At 49.0% G+C, this 20,376-nt stretch overlaps 1 long non-coding RNA gene across 1 annotated transcript; it reads right to left on the reverse strand.

Moving 5' to 3' along the window:
• Positions 1-8,686: 8,686 nt before the first annotated feature.
• LOC140848352 (uncharacterized) lies at positions 8,687-19,831 on the reverse strand. Its single transcript, XR_012129089.1, has 2 exons — positions 16,784-19,831; positions 8,687-10,222 (listed from the first exon to the last, which is right to left on the reverse strand). It is a non-coding gene; the product is annotated as an uncharacterized lncRNA (long non-coding RNA).
• Between the last annotated feature and the right edge of the window lie 545 nt (positions 19,832-20,376).

Here is a 20,376-nt window from a genome sequence, read left to right on the forward strand (position 1 = left end):
GTGTTGATTTGACGAGTCCCAGAGGCTCTTTTCTTTCCTTTTTTGGCAGAGTTTGGCAAACTTATTCTAAAATCCATATGGAAATGCAAAGGACCTGTAGCAGCCAGACAACTTTGAAGGAGAAGAACAAAACTGGAGGGCTTACACCACATAACTTCAAGACTTAATAAAGATAGTAACCAAGATAGGGTGTTCATATGAAGTCCAGAAATAGAACCACACACATGTACAACTGATTTTTGACAAAAATGCAAAAGCAGTTCAGCGGAGAAACGAGTCTTTTTATCATATGGTGTAGGAACAATTTTCTAGCCATATGGGGGGACAATGAACTTTTATCTATACCCTGTACCACATACAAAAATTTACTCAAAATGGATCATAGTTCTACATGTAAAACCTAAAACTATAAAACTTCTAGAAGAAAATGAGAAAATCTTTGTGACTCTGGGTTAGACAAAGATTTCTTAGATTCAATACCAAAAGCATGATCCATAAAAGAACTGATTGATAAACTTTGATTTCCTCAAAATTTAAAATTTCTACTCTTCAAAAGACACTATTAAGAGAATGGGAAGACCAGCCACAAACTCAGAGAAAATACTTGCAAACTGTATGTCTGATAAGACTTATATCCAGAATATATAAAAATCTCTCAGAATGCAATAAGAAGACTAATAATCCCTTTAAAAACTGGGCAAAAGATTTGAACAGAATGTAAATGGTATAACCACTTTTGAAAACAGTTGGGCAGTTTCTTGAAAAGTAAACATATGTCATCCACACAATCCACTACTTTACTCCCCAAGAGAAATGAAGACACAAATCCACATAGAGGCATGTACATAAATGTCAGTAGCAGTGTTACCAGTAATAGTCAAAAGCAAGAAGCAACCCAGATGTCCATCAACAGGGGAATGGATAAACAAAACCGCAGTATATCTCTACAATGGAGTTCTGCTCAGCAATAAACAGGAATGAAACATTGGTTCACACGGAACACAGATGAATCTCAAAATAGTGATGCTGAGTGACAGAATCATTGCACTTACATAAAACACAAACTAATCTACAGTGACAGGACGCAGGTCAGTGGCTGGCTGGAAATGGGGACAGTGGAGAGAGCAGCAGGGGGTTCACAGAGGGGTGGGAGGAGACTGAGGCAAAGATTATGTTCACTGTCCTGATTGTGGCAATGGTTTCATAGGCATGTACATGGGTCACAATTTGTCAAACAGTGCATTTTTAATGTGTGTAGTCATTGTACGTCAACTTTACCTCTCTAAGGCTGTTTTTAACATTCTGAATAATGACATCAGTAAGATGGCAGAATAAGGACATCTGACAAGCCTCTTATCCACAAAAGCATGAGAACACTGGCAAAAAATGGTCAGAATCAACTTTTTCAGACCTCTGGAAATTAACCAAAGACTTGCAATGAGGAATGTTTAAGAAAAACAGCTGGATCTTGGTAAAAACTGAGCTTTGTGGCATTTTAATTCACCCTCCTTCATTCTGCCCACCCCTTTTCCACAGAAGCCTTGAAAACCAAGCTGGCAGCCACTGGATAGGACAGAATGGAACTGGAGTCCCGGCAAAGCCCCATTGCTAGAGAAGGGTCATCATCTGACCTGCATGGTGGCCCCAGAAGACACCCGCTGCAGGGCTGTCTGCATCCGGCTTGGCTTGAGCTCACCCCGTAGGAACAACCATTACCCCAAAAGCATTTGTTTTTTTAAAAATCAGAGGCAATTGTTTAATATTGCAGCTGCCCAAGGCTGTGGATAAGTTGGGATAAAAAAAGATTAACAAACAAGTGTAAAAGGAAAAGCTGGGAAATGAGCCTTTCATAGGGGGCATCTAAAAAACTCCTACACATTCCTAGGAATCTAGAAGGCTGTGCACGTGCCCAGGGCTGAGCAGACCCCACACTCTCGGCTCCAGGCAGGAAGCAAAGGCCACGGAAAAGTTGTCAACTGCCTTGTTGAGTGGTGAAGGTGCCCCCAACACACACAGAGGCCCTCAGCAAGGATCAGAAGCCTTATTGGTTCCCGGAATCAAGGGAAATCTCTGCCCACTCATTAGCTGACCACTAAGTCAGCTGAGGAGAGACTTACATGGCTACACATGACAAAGAATAGACTTTATGGAATTCAGAAAATAACTAAACAAACACCACTACCCTACAAATAGCAAGGACAATAAACCTTGGGGAGAGGAGAGAATCTGATTTCCAGTGTTGTCACGTTATATTATTTTAAAGTCCAGTTTAAAAAAATGAAGACATACCAAGAAACAAGAAAATATGTCCTACACAAAGGAAAAAGCCATCAACAGAGACAGACCTGGGGCAGCCCTGGGAGTGAATGTACTGTCCTACTTCAAAAATATCCAGAGAACTGAAGGAGACCGTGTACAAAGAACCCCAAGAAAGTATGAGAACAATGTATTGCCAAGCAGGGAATATCCACAAGGAGAGAGAAAAATAACCAAACAGAAATTCTGGAGTTGAAAAGTACAGTAACTGAAAGGAAACATCCACTGGGGGCCTCACCAGCACATCTGAGCAGACAGAAGAAAGAACCAGGGAAACTGAAAACAGGTCAACCTGGCCACTCTGAGAGCAGAATACAAAAAGAATGAAGAAAAATGAGCAGAGCCTCAGAGACCTGTCAGAACACTAAGAACCAAAGACACATAATGGAGTCCCAGAAATTGAGGAGAGAAAGAATATTGGAAAAAATGGCCCAAACTTCCCAGATTTAGTAAAAAACATTAATTTTCACATTGTAGAAGCTTAACAAACTCCAAAGAGGATAAACTCCAAGAGATATAAGCCCGACAAGTCATCAAACTGTGAAAAGTCAGGCAAAGGGCAATTTTACAAGGAGCAAAGAGAAGTGGTTCGTCAAGTGGTCACAAGCAAGGAGGCCTGAGTGAGACGGAAAGCTGACTTCTGACCAGGAATCGGAGAGGCCACAGTCACCACACTCAAAGGTAAAGACTGTCTGCCAAGAGCTCTGTAAGCAGTAAATCTTCTTTAAAAAATGCAAGAGAAATGAAAACAAAATAAATGAGACAATTGAAATACAATAGATAAAAATGTATAAATAAGGAAATATATTTAAATCTTAACAAAATGAACAAAAATTAACAAAATACATCACTAGCAAACCTGCCCTACAAGAAATGCTAAAGGAAGGCCTTTAGGCTGGAAATGGACCACTAGACGTAGCTCAGATGGACATGGAGCAACAGAGGGCACTGGGAAAGGGGAATGTAGATGGCAGCACCCAGGTGCTTCCTTTCTCATTCGCAGTTCAAACACCAAGTCGCCCTCTGGCCCAGCAGCTGGGCTCCTGGGTGTCTCCCGAAGAGAACGAAAGCCTGCATCCATGCCTCCTGTGAGCAAATGTTATTCCCAGCATCATTCCTAAGACACACCATCAAGGCCAAAACATACATAATGGAGCCCCAGAAATTGAGGAGAGAATATTGGAAGAAATGGCCAAAAATTGAACACGACCCAAATCCATTAACTGGTGAATGCAGAAACAAACGGGGTCTCTCCACACAGTGGGATATTACACAGCCGTGAGGAGGGAGGGGCTGTGCCCACCAGGAACGAGGAGCCTCAGCTTTGTGCCCACCGAGGTAGGCCACACACAGAGGATCACACACCATGTGTGCCACTCACACGAGATGCCCAGGGACGGAGGGCAGATCCGCGGTTGCCACGGCTGTGGGAGGAGGCGGACGGGGACGGACTGCCAGCGGCTGTGGGATTCCATGGGGGTGGTGACAGGAGAGCCCCAGACCTGGATGGAGGTGACTGCTTCACAGTGTGAATGTACTACATGGTGCTGGACTGTGCCTTAAAGGGTGAATTTCAGGATTTGTGAATTACCTAAATTTTGACAATTCTGTAGGAGGTAGTTTTCTAAAAGCTGGTAACTGTAGTCACCGGGCACAGGGCGGCATACGGGGGCTCGCCCGGGGGTCTCCTCACGGTAGTGCTCAAGCAGCCAGCCCTGTCCTCAGTCCGGGCCCCCTGGGTGCCAGCAGAGCCCTGGCATCCTGCTGAGGCAGCGGAGGTTTCTGGCCCTGGCTGGCTTCCAGCCCTCCAACTCTGCCTCCAAGGCCTAACGTACATGCATCTGCCCTTGATTCTAATTCTAAGGACACTGTGTTTACAGTGTGGTGAGATGAGTGCCCCTGCAGAAGACTCTAGAAGCCAGCCCTCGGGGCGGGACAGGTGGTGTGCCAGGAACCCCTGCCCCTCAGCTCCCGGGCCGTGTCTGGGGAGCCCGACCTTAATCCCAGGGCCTGGCAGGAGAGGCTCCAGGTACTGGTGATGGGACGCTGAGCAGGGGCCAGCACTGCAGTCCAGGCCCTCATATTCCAAGAAGAAGAGCGACAGGAGGAAGGAGCTGGGCTGAGTTGGCTCAAGTCCAAGCCCCCAGCCCCCACTCCCCAGGAATCAGTCACTGCAGATTCCTGCATTTAAAAAAGCGTCCTTCTGATTCTTAAATAGTAGGGCCACATGGCTCCTCGGTTGTCATGGTTCCTTGTTGCAATGAATCAGCTGCAGAAATCATGGGGCTGCGGAGACCAAGAGAATTTGGCTTCCATGGAGATCACTGCCAACCCCTGCTGCTCCCCTCCCGGCATGTGCTGGGCGTGCAGGGACTGTGCGCTTGTCCACAGTCCTGCGTGGGCACAGAGAGGCCCAGAGCCTGCGTGCAGAACAGAGGGACACAATCCCTGTGCTCAGTGACATTTCCCAGGTCCCCACATGCACCAGCTTCCATACTCAGCTCACCGAGGCCGACAGAGCACAGCTGACCTGTCAAGCTCAGGGCTGGAGACAGGGTTTGAGGGGAGCACAGTGGCCTCGGGGCCTGACTCACCAACTCAGCCACCTCCAGGATTGACCGCCTGCAACTTGGTGCCCCACAAGAGGCCAGCCCTCCTTGGACCCCACTTCTAGGGGACGAGCCAGCCTCACCCCCTCCCCCTCAACCGGGTCCACAGTCACTGTCTCCCATGGACACTGTGGGGTGGCAGAGCTCTGCCTGGGAACTCACTAGGCCTGGATTTCCCTGCTGCCCCTCTCTAGACCTCCCACTGGTCCGTCAGGACAGAACCAGCTCCCAGCCACTCCCTCGAGGCGTGTGTCACGGGCAGAGCTGCCCATGTGGAGAAGCAGAATGCAGCCCTGGGGCGCGTGCCGGCTTCCCCTCCTCAGGAGGCCGACTCAGGAGAGAGGTTCGGCAGTGCTGCGAGGGTCGGTGCCTGGGGCCTGGGAAACTGGCTGTCGCGTGTGAGCCCCAGGGTGGGGGGCAGTGGTGCACCGGGAGGAGACCCTGGTGCCCGAGCTGGACTCACTGAGATCTCTGGATTTTGGTTCCACAGGAGTCCAGGCCAAGTTAGAGCGCCAACCAGCAGAAGTGTCTGTGGGCTGTGTGCAGGATGCTGCGTGGCCTTGCCTGGTCCTGTCAACGGAACCAGATGGGTCTGGCTTCTTTCACTTGGAAAACGGCATCTAAGGTTTGGGTGTCGTGGGAACGGCCACCCCTTTTCACTCCTATGACCCCACAGTCGTTCACTGGCTAAGGCCCCCGGGTTCTGTCTGGGTTTTGGTGATGATATGAAGCGGCCGTGAGCACAGGCTTTCCATTCACCTGGGTGACCCTGGAGGGCTGTGGCCAGAGATCCAGCAGCTCCAATGGGCGCAGCCAGCAGAATGCCCTCTGCAGCCTGAGGACGCCCATGGAGCTGGGGCCCTGAGAGGGAGGGAGGGCAGAGGCCGCAGCCCAGCATACTGTGCCAGCCGCAGAGGCTGCTCCTGCCATCCTGAGGTGCCAAGGCACCACCCTCGTCTGCCACTGTTGGCAGTTCCAGGATCTCAGGTGAGGTCAGGTGAGGTGTGGGGCTCACCTCTGCAGAAGCGGGTGGTTGACCCCTGATCCCCTCTCTGGACCTCATTCCCTACGTACCCACCTGGGATCACAGGAGCAAAGAGTTCCCGGAGTGAGGCTCAGGTGGACCACCTGAGATGCGGCCCACAGGGGGCGCTCACTGTGCTGCCCAGCAATGCGGCCCCTGCATCATGCAGAAGTCTGTTCCTTCCACTCAAATTGGTCACACCATACTGTGAGTATGGGCAGGCGAGACCAGAGAGGCCAAAGCCATAATCCATCCTGTTGTGCCAGCGGCGTGGGCAGCCTTTCCAAAGGACACTGTCGGGATAGAACACAGGAGGCACGCACACCAGGGCTTCCTGGGGCCGCTGGGCAGCTCACAACCACCGAAGTGTGTTCTCCCTGAGGCCAGGGCCTCCCTCCCTTCCAAGCCCCTAGAGGCGGCTCTTCCTGCCTCTTCCAGCTCCTGGTAGCTGGCATTCCCAGGCTCACAGCCGCATGGCCCAGCCTTCAAGACCCCACCAGGGCTCCCTGAGTCTCCATGCTCGGAGGGCACCGGCATTCTCCCCTGGTGTCAGCCCAACCCTCAGTCCCCTCTTACAGGACATGAGGGCATTCAGGGTCACCCCGTGTTTCAAAATCCTTGGAATCACATTTTTGCCATGTAAGGTAATATTCAGATTCCAGAAAATTAGGAAGTGATTATATCCTTCATGGGCATTTTTCAGCCTAATACACTGGCTTTATATTTTCCAAATGCATATTTTGGCAGTGTGGGAGAGATTTTTAAAGCTTGTGATCAGACATCTTACCGATGTTTCATGTTCTCCCATTTTTTCATGGAACTCTCTCAGGCACTGCAGGAGCAGTGTCACGCCCGGCAGGGAGGTGATGCCATGGTACCCGCCCCCTGCACTGCCGGAGCCCCTGGACTCCGGGTGGTGGGGTGCCCGCAGACCCCCCAGCCTGTCTGCCTCCACGGGGCCACGGCTCCTCCACTGCTGGACAGACATGGGCCACAGTTCCCAGGGGACGTCACACCGTCTGGAAGGGTGTCTCTCAATGCCCAACTTTCTAAGATTTTCATTTTTTAGCAGAATTAAGTAATCAGGGCAGGAGTCTCTTAAGTTTGGGGAAGATCAGCAAGATGGTCCCTTCATTTGCACAAATATGAAATTGGTTCCTACTGGAGTTTTCCTGGACAAAACTGTGAAATAGCTTCATGCAGAAGGTGCACGCCAGCAGAGCCTGCAGACGCCTCACACTCACATGCTCCCTGGGCCACAAGAGGCAGCGCAGGCAGAGACAGACTGGGGGGGCCTCAGTGCCCAGTGTCAGCCGGGGAGGAACCTGCAGCCCCAGAGCCAAGTGCCCAGGTAACCGGCCCTTGAAGGGACACCCGGAAGGGCCTGGAGGCTGGGGTGCAGCCCATGCACACCTGGCAGCCGTGAGCCTTCCCAGCTCGACCACACAGATGGGCAGCACCGAGGCTGCACTGGGGTTGGGCCTCTGCCGTTCCCACCGAGCCTCAGAAGGACGAGCACATAGCCCCCAACCAGTGCCTGTGACACCTGTGGGGACAGGGCTGTGCTTGGCCACGAGCCCCAGTGCCATCCTGTGGGGGGTGCCGGGTGGGCAGGCGCACAGAGGACCCCTGTTCTCGGTGCAGCACCAGAGGGAGAGGGTGGGGCTGCCGGAGAGCATACCTTTCTCAGGAAACATCACAGCAAAGATCTGCGTGTCACTGCAAAGTGTGCGAATATCACAGAATAACTGGAAATTAACCTGGCCTGGAAAAATTTCATACAACCAAGCCCCTTGCCTCGCCATCTTGCTGACCCCCAAGTGCCCCTCAAGCCAGCCAAGGCGGCTGGGTCTGCTGCATGACAAACAGCCCCTGAGCTCACAACAGCTCCTCCCTCGCAGCCTTGCCTGCACAGGTTGGCCAGGGAGTCCCTCTGGGACCCAGAGCCGCACAGGACTACCCACAGCACTCAGGCAGCATCAGGAACCTGTGGGGCTCACAGCGCCTGGGCCTGCACCCAGAAGCAACACACCTCCTTCCCCTGGCTTCCCCAGCCCCGCCATGGCAGACAGGAAACGTAGCCCTGCCACATACCTGGAAGGAGGGGCACTCCGTGCTGAGACCTCAGGACCCCCTCCACCAGGGGACAGACAAGCACAGCAGGGGTCCTGCCCTGCCCACCAGGACATAGCAGCAGAGGCGGGGGGCTCCTGGAATCTGAGCAGCTTGAGCCGAGAGCACCAGATGCTGAGAACTGCCCAGAGGATCACAGCCACGGTGAACCCAGGACAGGGGAGGCGTGAGGCTGGCTGGCACCGGAGAACAAAGGTGGGGTCTCAAGGAGCATGCGCCTTCTCTCCGATACCTGTGGTCACATCCCACATGAAGGATGCTTCCAACCCCTGTGCCCTAACACAGCTTGGGTCCACTCTATGCAGGGGAGCCCACAACGCCAGGGCCAGCCCAGTACTTGAACCTGACCTGCAGAGCTCCAACCCTCTCCTATGAAAGGCCTTCTCTGGTGTCATAGGTGGGGTGTACACGCAACAGATGCATGCCACTCTGTGTGTACCCATCACGTGTGTATGTGCTCTGTGTGTGGGTCCACTGCCAGCTGGATAGCTTAACCATGAATGAAGAGAGAGAAAGCATTCCTGAAATTTTTTTTTTTTTTTTTGCTTTACATATGCAGTGTTCCTTTATTTATTTATTTTTTTTTGAGAGGGCATCTCTCATATTTATTGATCAAATGGTTGTTAACAATAATAAAATTCAGTATAGGGAGGTCAATGCTCAATGTACAATCATTAATCCATCTCAAGTCTAATTCTCGTCAGTCTCCAATCTTCTGAAGCATAACGAACAAGTTCTTACACGGTGAACGGATTCTTACATAGTGAATAAATTCTTACATGGTGAACAGTACAAGGGCATTCATCACAGAAACTTTCGGTTTTGATCACGCATTATGACCTATAAACAATCAGGTCAAATATGAATATTCGTTTGATTTTTGTACTTGATTTATATGTTGATGCCACATTTCTCCCTTTATTATTATTATTATTTTTATTTTTAATAAAATGCTGAAGTGGTAGGTAGATGCAAGATGAAGGTAGAAAACATAGTTTAGTGCTGTAAGAGGGCAAATGTAGATGATCAGGTGTGTGCCTATGGACTAGGTATTAATCCAGGCTAGACAAGGGCAGCAAAACATCCACAGATGCAGAAGATTTCTCTCAAAGCAGGGGGGGTGAGGTTCTGAGCCTCACCTCTGTTGATCCCCAAATTCTCACCTGATGGCCCCCCTGCGACTGTTCCTGTCTTAGGTTGTTCCTTCCTTGAGGAATCTTACCCGTCTCTGGCTAACCAGTCATCTTCCGGGGCCATACAGGGAAATGTAAAGTTGGTAAGTGAGAGAGAAGCCATATTGTTTGAAATGTTTAGCTTTTTACTTCTTTGCAGATTTATGCCCTGTGGCTTCTATGCCCAGCACTTGTCTCGAGGTATCTTTACCACCTGGAGGAATTATGATACTCGGTAAATTCGATATGAGGCACGAATTCTATTTAAGGGTTGTAATTAGGAAGGAAGAAGAAAAGCTATAGATGTAGCATATGGAAGAAAACATGGGAGGATTGATTATTTCTTTGACATATCTTCTTGTAGAGTACCTTAAGTATGTATAGGTTTTAAACTACTAACTAATTTGCACACACATATTAATATAATAGGAATACGGTGACGTAAACAAAGCAAATCTATAATTACCATCCATCTCCAGTGAAGCCAAGAAAACCATTTAGGCACCCTAAGCATTTGTGAAAATTTGTCTATGATATGATGGATATTGTCCAACTGTACTTGAACAGTCTGAGAGAAATCAGACAAATTAAAGCAGCCCATTTCTGGGATCTTTTCACATCCCATATGTTCTTTTAACCATAGATAGTCTATAGTCATAAGATTTTGGAGTGCTACACCTTGCACCCCTCCCAACTCCTGGTTGAGTTCCAACAGTACAGACCCGGTCAAATTCGTTGTCTCACTGTATGCACATGCCAGCCTAGACATCTCCCTCCTCATTCCTATGGCAAGTCCAGGAGATGGTGGGGTGGACGCAGCCACGACCGCAGCATCGCCCAGATCCCTGTGGAGGCTTTTTGATGATCATCCCCCGGCACAAGTCCTCCAGAGAGTGCTGATGCCAGAAGCTCCTCCTCATATCGTATCTTAGTTCATTTTCTGGGTATCCAAGCTAGGCCTTGATCTTCTGCATAGAAATAAACAGACCCTTTGCCCACACTTTGACATGCCCTCTATATCACTGTGCAGAACTCATTGGAGGTCAGCACACAGTAACTGCTTTTTTTTTTTTTTTTAATTAAGAGAAAGGAATATTATCAGAAAAGAGTACCTCCATAGCTGATCATCTGACACCCTTTAAGTGATCAACATTAAGGATATTTAAAGCATGCGTTGATCTTTGATTTACCAATAGTTTTATCCTATCAAGGAGTAATCCCCCTTTTCCTTCTTTCTTTCTTTTTTTTTTTTTTTTAATTTTTAATCTACACTTACATGAAGAATACTATGCATACTATGCTCTCCCCTATATCAGGTCCCCCCTAACAACCACATTACGGTTACTGTCCATCAGGTTAGCAAAATGTTGTAGAATCACTACTTGTCCTCTCTGTGTTGTGCAGCCCACCCTCCCCTTTCTCCCTCCCCCCCATGCATGCTAATCTTAATACCCCCCTTCTTCTTCCCCCCCCCTTATCCCTCCCTGCCCACCCATCCTCTCCTCCCCAGTTCCTTTCCCTTTGGTACCTGTTAGTCCATTTTTGGGTTCTGTAATTCCGCTGCTGTTTTGTTCCTTCAGTATTTCCTTTGTTCCTATACTCCTCGGATGAGTGAAATCATTTGGTATTTCTCTTTCTCCGCTTGGCTTATTTCACTGAGCATAATACTCTCCAGCTCCATCCATGTTGCTGCAAATGGTTGGATTTTTCCACTTCTTATGGCTGAGTAGTATTCCATTGTGTATATGTACCACATCTTCTTTATCCATTCATCTACCGATGGACATTTAGGTTGCTTCCAATTCTTGGCTATTGTAAATAGTGCTGCGATAAACATAGGGGTGCATCTGTCTTTCTCAAACTTGATTGCTGCGTTCTTAGGGTAAATTCCTAGGAGTGGAATTCCTGGGTCAAATGGTAGGTCTGTTTTGAGCATTCTGATGAATCTCCATACTGCTTTCCATAATGGTTGAACTAATTTACATTCCCACCAGCAGTGTAGGAGGGTTCCCCTTTCTCCACAGCCTCGCCAACATTTGTTGTTGTTTGTCTTTTGGATGGCAGCTATCCTTACTGGTGTGAGGTGATACCTCATTGTAGTTTTAATTTGCATTTCTCTGATAATTAGCGATGTGGAGCATCTTTTCATGTGTCTCTTGGCCATCTGTATTTCTTTTTTAGAGAACTATCTGTTCAATTCCTCTGCCCATTTTTTAATTGGGTTATTTGTTTTTTGTTTGTTGAGGCATGTGAGCTCTTTATATATTCTGGACGTCAAGCCTTTATCAGATGTGTCATTTTCAAATATATTCTCCCATACTGTAGGGTTCCTTTTTGTTCTATTGATGGTGTCTTTCGCTGTACAGAAGCTTTTCAGCTTAATGTAGTCCCACTTGCTCATTTTTGCTGTTGTTTTCCTTGCCCGGGGAGATATGTTCAAGAAGAGGTAACTCATGTTTATGTCTAAGAGGTTTTTGCCTATGTTTTTTTCCAAGAGTTCAATGGTTTCATGACTTACATTTATGTCTTTGATCCATTTTGAGTTTACCTTTGTATATGGGGTTAGACAATGGTCCAGTTTCATTCTCCTACATGTAGCTGTCCAGTTTTGCCAGCACCATCTGTTGAAGAGACTGTCATTTTGCCATTGTATGTCCATGGCTCCTTTATCAAATATTAATTGACCATATATGTTTGGGTTAATGTCTGGAGTCTCTAATCTGTTCCACTGGTCGGTGGCTCTGTTCTTGTGCCAGTACCAAATTGTCTTGATTACTATGGCTTTGTAGTAGAGCTTGAAGTTGGGGAGTGAGATCCCCCCTACTTTATTCTTCTTTTTCAGGATTGCTTTGGCTATTCGGGGTCTTTGGTGTTTCCATATGAATTTTTGAATTATTTGTTCCAATTCATTGAAGAATGTTGCTGGTAATTTGAGAGGGATTGCATCAAATTTGTATATTGCTTTGGGCAGGATGGCCATTTTGACGATATTAATTCTTCCTAGCCATGAGCATGGGATGAGTTTCCATTTATTAGTGTCCCCTTTAATTTCTCTTAAGAATGACTTGTAGTTTTCAGAGTATAAGTCTTTCACTTCTTTGGTTAGGTTTATTCCTAGGTATTTTATTCTTTTTGATGCAATGGTGAATGGAATTGTTTTCCTGATTTCTCTTTCTATTGATTCGTTGTTAGTGTATAGGAAAGCTACAGATTTCTGTGTGTTAATTTTGTATCCTGCAACTTTGCTGTATTCCGATATCAGTTTTGGAGTGGAGTCTTTAGGGTTTTTTATGTACAGTATCATATCATCTGCAAATAGTGACAGTTTAACTTCTTCTTTACCAATCTGGATTCCTTGTATTTCTTTGTTTTGTCTGATTGCCGTGGCTAGGACCTCCAGTACTATGTTAAATAACAGTGGGGAGAGTGGGCATTCCTGTCTGGTTACCGATCTCAGAGGAAATGCTTTCAGCTTCTTGCTGTTCAGTATAATGCTGGCTGTGGGTTTATCATATATGGCCTTTATTATGTTGAGGTACTTGCCCTCTATTCCCATTTTGCTGAGAGTTTTTATCATGAATGGATGTTGAATTTTGTCAAATGCTTTTTCAGCATCTATGGAGATGATCATGTGGTTTTTGTCTTTCTTGTTGTTGATGTGGTGGATGATGTTGATGGATTTTCGAATATTGTACCATCCTTGCATCCCTGGGATGAATCCCACTTGGTCATGGTGTATGATCCTTTTGATATAGTGTTGAATTCTGTTTGCTAATATTTTATTGAGTATTTTTGCATCTACATTCATCAGGGATATTGGTCTGTAATTTTCTTTTTTGGTGGGGTCTTTGCCTGGTTTTGGTATTCGGGTGATGTTGGCTTCATAGAATGAGTTTGGGAGTATTCCCTCTTCTTCTATTTTTTGGAACACTTTACGGAGAATGGGTATTATGTCTTCTCTGTGTGTCTGATAAAATTCCGAGGTCAATCCGTCCAGCCCCGGGGTTTTGTTCTTGGGTAGTTTTTTGATTAACGTTTCAATTTCTTTGCTCGTAATTGGTTTGTTTAACTTTTGTGTTTCTTCCTTGGTCAGTCTTGGGAGGTTGTATTTTTCTAGGAAGTTGTCCATTTCTTCTAGGTTTTCCAGCGTGTTGGCATATAGGTTTTCATAGTAGTCTTTAATAATTCTTTGTATTTCTGTGGAGTCTGTCGTGATTTTTCCATTCTCATTTCTGATTATGTTGATTTGTGTTGATTCTCTTTTTCTCTTAATAAGTTGGGCTAGAGGCTTATCTATTTCGTTTATTTTCTCAAAGAACCAGCTCTTGGTTTCGTTGATTCTTGCTATTGTTTTATTCTTCTCAATTTTGTTTATTTCTTCTCTGATCTTTATTATGTCCCTCCTTCTGCTGACTTTAGGCCTCATTTGTTCTTCTTTTTCCAGTTTTGATAATTGTGATGTTAGACTATTCATTTGGGATTGTTCTTCCTTCTTCAAGTGTGCCTGGATTGCTATATACTTTCCTCTTAAGACTGCTTTCGCTGCGTCCCACAGAAGTTGGGGCTTAGTGTTGTTGTTGTCATTTGTTTCTATATATTCCTTGATCTCTATTTTGATTTGTTCATTGATCTATTGATTATTTAGTAGCATGTTGTTAAGCCTCCATGTGTTTGTGAGCCTTTTTGTTTCCTTTGTAGAATTTATTTCTACTTTTATAACTTTGTGGTCTGAAAAATTGGTTGGTAGAATTTCAATATTTTGGAGTTTACTGAGGCTCTTTTTGTGAGCTTGTATGTGGTCTATTCTGGACAATGTTCCATGTGCACTTGAAAAGAATGTATATCCTGTTGCTTTTGGATGTAGAGTTCTATAGATGTCTATTAGGTCCATCTGTTCTAGGGTGTTGTTCAGTGCCTCTGTGTCCTTACTTATTTTCTGCCCGGTGGATCTGTCCTTTGGGGTGAGTGGTGTGTTGAAGTCTCCTAAAATGAATGCATTGCAGTCTATTTCCCTCTTTAGTTCTGTTAGTATTTGCTTCACATATGTTGGTGCTCCTGTGTTTGGTGCATATATATTTAGAATGGTTATATCCTCTTGTTGGACTGAGCCCTTTATCATTATGTAGTGTCCTTCTTTATCTCTTTTTACTTTCTTTGTTTTGAAGTCTATTTTGTCTGATATTAGTACTGCAACCCCTGCTTTCTTCTCACTGTTGTTTGCCTGAAATATGTTTTTCCATCCCATGACTTTTAGTCTATGCTTATCTTTGGGTTTAAGGTGAGTTTCTTGTAAGCAGCATATAGATGGGTCTTGCTTTTTTATCCATTCTATTACTCTGTGTCTTTTGATTGGTGCATTTAGTCCATTTACATTTAGGGTGACTATTGAGAGATATGTACTTATTGCCATTGCAGGCTTTAGATTTGTGGTTACCAAAGGTTCAAGGTTAGCTTCTTTAGTATCTTACTGCCTAACTTAGCTTGCTTATTGAGCTGTTATATACACTGTCTGGAGATTCTTTTCTTCTCTCCCTTCTTATTCCTCCTCCTCCATTCTTCATATGTTGTGTGTTTTGTTCTGTGCTCTTTTTAGGGGTGCTCCCATGTAGAGCAGTCCCTGTAGGATGCCCTGTAGAGGTGGTTTGTGGGAAGCAAATTCCCTCAGCTTTTGCTTGTCTGGGAATTGTTTAATCCTGCCATCATATTTAAATGATAGTCGTGCTGGATACAGTATCCTTGGTTCAAGGCCCTTCTGTTTCATTGCATTAAGTATATCATGCCATTCTCTTCTGGCCTGTAGGGTTTCTGTCGAGCAGTCTGATGTTAGCCTGATGGGTTTTCCTTTATAGGTGACCTTTTTCTCTCTAGCTGCCTTTAAAACTCTTTCCTTGTCCTTGATCCTTGCCATTTTAATTACTATGTGTCTTGGTGTTGTTCTCCTTGGATCCTTTCTGTTGGGGGTTCTGTGTAATTCCATGGTCTGTTCGATTATTTCCTCCCCCAGTTTGGGGAAGTTTTCAGCAATTATTTCTTCAAAGAGACTTTCTATCCCTTTTCCTCTTTCTTCTTCTTCTGGTATCCCTATAATACGAATATTATTCCTTTTGGCTTGGTCACATAGTTCTCTTAGTGTTGTTTCATTCCTGGAGATCCTTTTGTCTCTCTCTATGTCAGCTTCTATACGTTCCTGTTCTCTGGCTTCTATTCCTTCAATGGCCTCTTGCATCTTATCCATTCTGCTTATAAATCCTTCCAGGGATTGTTTCACTTCTGTGATCTCCTTCCTAACATCTGTGATCTCCCTCCGGACTTCATCCCACTGCTCTTGCATTTTTCTCTGCATCTCATCCCATTGCTCTTGCATTTTTCTCTGCATCTCTGTCAGCATGTTCATGATTTTTATTTTGAATTCTTTTTCAGGAGGACTGGTTAGGTCTGTCTCCTTCTCAGGTGTTGTCTCTGTGATCTTTGTCTGCCTGTAGTTTTGTCTTTTCATAGTGATAGAGATAGTGTGCAGAGCTGGTACAAGTGACTGCTGGAAGAGCTTCCCTTCCTGTTGGTTTGTGGCCTTCCTCACCTGGGAGAATAGCGACCTCTAGTGGCTTGTGCTGGGCAGCTGTGTGCAGACAGGGCTTCTGCTTCCTGCCCGGTTGCTATGGGGTTTATCTCCGCTGTTGCTGTGAGCGTGGCCTGGCTGGGGCTGTTCCTCCAAAATGGTGGAGCCCCGTTGGAGGGGGAGCGGCTGGGAGGCTATTTATCTCCGTAAGGTTCCTCTGTGCTCCCTGCTGCCCAGGGGGTTAGAGTGCCCAGAGATCCCCAGATTCCCTGCCTCTGGTCTAAGTGACCTGTCCTGCCCCTTTAAGACTTCCAAAAAGCACTCTCCAAACCAAAACAACAACAGCAACAATGAGAGAGGGAACAGAAAAAAAAAAAAAAAAGGAAAAAACACTTGATTTTTTTTTTTTTTTTGTCCTCAGGCGCCGGTCCCAGGCACCCACTCACTGGTCCTGCTGCCCTGCCTCCCTAGCACCAGGGTCCCTGTCCCTTCAAGGCTTCCAAAAAGCACTTGCCAAAAAGAGGGAAAAAAAAGGGGAAGAACACGCGATTTCCTCCGTCCTCAAGTGCCGGTCTCAGGCACCTGCCCACCGGTCCCACAGGGAAAAACGCGGGATATTCTTTGTCCTCAGGCGCCGGTCCCAGGCACCTGCCCACCAGTCCCACCCCCCTGCCTCCCTAGCACCGGGGTCCCTGTCCCTTTAAGGCTTCCAAAAAGCACTCGCCAAAAAGAGAAAAAAAAGGGGAAAAACGCGCGATTTCCTCCATCCTCAAGTGCCGGTCCCAGGCACCCGCTTACCGGTCCCGCCACCCTGCCTCCCTAGCAACGGGGTCCCTGTCCCTTTAAGGCTTCCAAAAAGCACTCGCCAAAAAAAAAAAGCCGCACCGGTTTCTTTCCACCCGCCGGGAGCCGGGGGGCGGTTGGGGGTGGGGGGGTGCGCTCGGGTCCCACAAGGCCGGGGCTTGTATCTTACCCCCTTCACAAGGCGCTGGGTTCTTGCAGGTGTGGATGTGGTCTGGATGTTGTCCTGTGTCCTGTGGTCTCTATTTTAGGAAGATTTTTCTTTGTTATATTTTCATAGCTCTATGTGTTTTTGGGAGGAGATTTCCACTGCTCTACTCACGCCGCCATCTTGGCTCCGCCCCTCCATTCCTGCAATTTTAACAGGTCAGCGGTGAGTTACCAAAGCGAGTTCAGGGGCAGCTTCACAGACACGCACACCGGAGCTCGTCACCCTGCTGGACTATTGGTTACCTCTTGGTTACATTTCCTCAACAAACGCTCCCAGCACCCTCTGTGGGCCCAGGAGTGCTGCTTCCAGGGGCTCACGTGTGCCTGGGAACCACGCAGAGGCCACAAGCAGGAGAGAGGGTGGCACTGATTTTCATCACTGGGGTTGTCGGCCCCACCACCCCTGGGAAGCCCCAGGCCTCTCCAGTGGCACACAGAGGGGGCCCTGAATGCGAGGCCACCAGCCTGGAGTGGGGGCTGCTCCCCTCTGACCATCTGTCCAGTTCCAAGTCCAGCTTCAGTGCCAGATGGAGGCCAGCCCGCCTGCTCTGGATGGCAGGGACCGCTTCCCACCCGGGATGAGGTCAGGCGGAAAGGGCCTGGCTCTTCCACATCAGCAGCCCTAGCATGGCCAAGCCAAGCCCTGGTCCACCGGAGGCCCCGCACAAAGGCCCCTGCAGAAACCCCAGGTTGCTGGGACAGGAATCCACAAGGCCACACACGGTCAGGGTCCGAGAGACACTGGTGGCTCCCATAACCCGTGGGAAAGGAGCGAGGCCCACGGTGCATGGTCTGGCCCCGCTCGGCCCACCCCAACCACGTGGGAGACTCCTGACACCCACATTCCAACATGTAAGGAAACCGGTTAAAATCTGACAGCCTCATATCTGCAGCTTCTTAGAAAACAGCATCTGAGGTCCTCAAACTCAAAGGGCACATAAGTGGGGTCCCTGGCGCTTGTTGCGGAGCAAGTCAACCCACAGGAGACCAGCCTGAGCAGGGAGAGTGTCTCCTGGGCCAGCCAGCTGCTTCCCGGGAGGGGAGGCTGCACCCTGGGGGACCACCATCTGCAGGAGGCAGGGCGACACGGAGGCTGCCCCACGAGGCATGTCTCAGATTTTAAACATTAAGAAGAAAGTGAGGGAGAGTTAAGGTTCAGTTATTAAAAATCGCCTCCCATCAGACCCTACGTTTTCTGTTGTTCGCTATCCTGAAGCAATATTCCCAAGATAAGTTCATAAGACACTGATTCCATGAGACTTGCCATGAAATTAAGACACTGATTAGTTTAGGAATACTGCCACCCCACCCTCTCTGGAGGGTCAGAGTTCACATGAGCCGGTTGAAGGCTCTGACGCGTCCTGCTGCACAGCCCATTTCCAACCTTACCTCACTCCAGCTCCCAAGCTATTTTGGCCAAAGAACCTCCCTCCATATAATAGCCAATCCTCCCCAGTGATCATCAGACCCACCTTGGCGAAGTTGCTGCACAGTAGATGCAGAGGTCAAATTAGACAGGGTCTGGCCTCCTGAATGGAAGGATGTCAAAACCCTCCCTCATTCATGGACTGAGCCTTGCCGATGCCCCTGGCTCCAGGTTGGACGGCACCTGCTTGCTTCCAGCAGAGAGGGACTGAGCCCCGGTGAATGCCAAGCCCAGAAAGGCAGAAATGGGACAGACCATCAGAGGGAGAAACCTGAGCCAGCCAGGTAGAAAACGCAGCAGCAGGAGGGTGCAGGGGGCGGCACCTGCAGGGAGGGCACAGGGGACCCATGGCTGCCCCAGGCTGGGGGACCCTGATGACACCAGCAACTGTGAGGACAGCAGGACAGGCAGCATCAAAGCAGCCTCCCCTGGCCTGTGCTGGTGGGCTGGGCTCCATCCACCTGGGTGGGAAGCCTTGCTCCGAAGGGCAGGGCTCACAGAGAACAGGAGGGTCAGGGGACCACATGGCGGGTGCCCAGCAGAGGGCCTGGGACATGGGGTGGTCCTGGCCAGGACAGGCCCACTGTGAGAGTTCCCCAAAGCCTGACCCCTCCTCAGATCAGAAGCAGGGTCTTCACACAAGTGTGACCCCCAGGCATCCCTGGACCCAGAGAGCCAGCGACCAGATGGGCAGGCAGCCTGTGCACCCCAAGCCCAGTGCTGTTAATGCCCACTGATGGACTGAGTGTGCCCCAAACCACATGTCAAAGCCCTGGCCCCAAGGACCTCAGAATGTGACTGTATTTGGTGATGGGCCTTTAAAGGGGTGATTTGGTTACAGTGAAGTCATCAGGGAGCCCTGATCCCTGTGAGATCATGACACAGACATGCACAGAGGGACAGCCACGTGAGGACATGGAGAGGCAGCCCCTCCACACCCAGGGGGGAGACCTGGGGCGACCAGCCCTGCCCGCGCCTGGATCCCAATGCCAGACGCCCATACTGAGAGGGAATAAGTGTGTGTCTGAGCCGCCAGGTCTGTGGTATTTGTTATGCTGCCCTCGCTGACCAGTATAGCCTTGAACCCCAACTGGCAGGAGGGAGACAAAAATGAGCCCGGGGCCCTAGGTGCTGTTCCAGCAGGGAGAGTCAGGCGGGGTGGCAGGCCATAAACCAAGCACTTTCTCTGAGAAGCCCCTGACCTGGTGCAAAACAGGAGCTGCTTGCCAGTTCCCAAGACGCCCAGCCCTGGCAGGCGGGAGGGCAGCCATCACCGCGCTGGCACCCCTGAAAGCATGCAGACTGCAGGCCCTGGGGACCTGGTGGAGGTAGATGGTGGAGAAACTTGAGGGGACATGTTCCAGGCCTCACAGATGAGGGGGGCTGAGGCCAGACTGGGAGGGACTTCCCCAGACACACCGTGGAGAGCCCGGCCCCCAGGCCCCACCTGCCCCCGCAGCTCCCACCACCAGGGCAACTGGGCAGTGCCTTGGGGGCCGGCCAGGGGCAGCAGGGAGGCTGCCTGAGAAGACAAGTGGGCCATCCAGGAGCCGCAGGTCACTGCATCCCTGCCGTGCCATCAGCGTGCCAGCCTCTGCAGGGAAAGCTCCTCGGTGGGAGGCAGCTAAAGGTGTGTGCAGAGGGGCTGGGCTGCCCAGAAGGCACCTCTCATGGCACAAGGCCGGTGCCCCTGGAGGGTGGTGAGCAGGAAGGCCTGGTGCCAGACCAGCCAGGTTTCTGGAGTGCACATGGCCTCAGCCTCTGGACGAAGGGCCTGGCCTCAAGGAGCTGCGGCCTCACTTCACAGTGTTTGGACACAAGCGGCCACACAGCTTCCCCAGCCCAGCCTCTGTGGCCTGGGGGCAGTGGGCAGAGCCACGGCACCAAGCCGATATGGCCCTACTGGGGCAACTGACCCCCAGCCGCTGAGCTGAGCAGCCCCACTGCAGGCGCCGAACACAGGGCGGACAGCCACTTGGGGCAGGCCCTGTCTGCAGCTCCTGAACCAGCAGGTCCAGGGGGCTCTGGCCTTTTGCAGAATCCCGTGGAGCATGGCAAGTTCATTCCCCACAAGAAACCACGCCAGCACCCAAGCCAGCTAATGGAGCACATGGCCCCAGTGGCCACTT

This window comes from Manis javanica, chromosome 3, assembly GCF_040802235.1.
Source record: "Manis javanica isolate MJ-LG chromosome 3, MJ_LKY, whole genome shotgun sequence".
Classification (NCBI taxonomy): domain Eukaryota; kingdom Metazoa; phylum Chordata; class Mammalia; order Pholidota; family Manidae; genus Manis; species Manis javanica.